The sequence below is a fragment of the Myotis brandtii genome, unplaced genomic scaffold, assembly GCF_000412655.1.
Source record: "Myotis brandtii unplaced genomic scaffold, ASM41265v1 scaffold573, whole genome shotgun sequence".
NCBI lineage: Eukaryota > Metazoa > Chordata > Mammalia > Chiroptera > Vespertilionidae > Myotis > Myotis brandtii.
In genome coordinates this window covers 2289070-2290493 of record NW_005370145.1, presented here as the reverse complement: position 1 = coordinate 2290493, position 1424 = coordinate 2289070, and positions in this window count along the sequence as shown.

The following is a 1424-nucleotide window of genomic DNA, read 5'->3' as shown; positions in this document are numbered from 1 at the left end:
GTTAGTGTCTGGACACTCAAGAAATACTTGTTAGATGAATGAATATTTTTTCATCTGTAAAATAAGAGGATCTCACCTAGATTTCAATCAGCAAGATTTAAAACCCTGGATTCTGGGATCCTCCACTCTCTCCAAGGGTGGCTACCCAGAAAGTCCTGGGAAACCGACATTATATCACCCTCATTGACATTAACAGCTTGATTATCCTTCCATTCCCCAAGGCTCACCAGGAGCTTCTAGGCCTTCAGAGTTTCAGAACAGGAGAGAGAAAGAGAACTCCTGGTGAGTCACCAAGGGTGATTAGTAATTTGGAAGGTTTTTTCCAAGCTATTCCTGGAACCGCTCCCATCCCTGCAGTAACTGGATGAGAATGCATCTGGTATGAGAAAAGTACACAAAGGTTACACGGTCCTCCCTCCTAGGTTTCTGCAGCTGAGGAGGTATAATAATAAAATAATAGAATAATAAAAAGTTCCTTCCAGGCACTGTTTTAAATGCTGTACATATAACTCACTTAAACTCCAAAAGGCTATGCTGTAATAAGGTAGGTGCCATTATGGTCCCATTTCACAGATGAGGAAAGTCGGGGCACAGCAAGATTTGGAAATTTGCTCAAGGACACAAAGCTCCAGAGATCTTGCTCTCGACCACTATGTGATACTGCCTCTATTTTAAAAGCAAATGTTGCCAAAAAGAGATATTAATGCCACCAATTCGATCCATTGATTCCTGCGGCACAGTGCTCCACTAGAGGAAGTAGGAGAGTGGAAGGTGGGGCTTGGCATCCCGGTGGGTCACGTGACAAGGACTGCTTTCTCGGGTTGAAACTCAACAGCAGTGATGCTTGCGGAATGAACCCTGACAGGTTCCCTCCTCCCCCAAGAACAACAATCGCTAGTCTATGGGGAGCTTCAGCTCTCCGCCCGGAGCTGTGGGTTTGTTTGGTTGTTGTTTTTTTAAGCAGGAAGCAAGCCATGTGCATCAATTATCAGGAACTCTTGACTCCGACTGGGACCCAAACGCACGCCCCGCTTTCACCCCGGGTGAAATTATACACATAACTTCCAAAGAACGCCTCACGACCTGCAGCATCCCCAGTGAATAGACCAGGATCCTGGGGACAGTGGAGTGGATGCAACCCCGCGCTAACGCATCCCAGGGATTTAATTCGCACTAAACAAATGTTTGCTGGACGTAAACAAACAAACAAACAAAAAGCTGAACACACTACTCAAATCTGCCAGCTCCCTCCATTCAACCCTTTAAAATACCTGGGAGGAATTAATTCATGAAGAAAACGTGTGCGATTGATGGCACAACAAATCAGCTCCAAACTAGGGCGGCAACCCGCGGCGGGACTGGCGAATGCCAGCTACAAAGCCCTTTCCCGGCGGAGCACACACTTCTCGGGAAGCGAAACCACA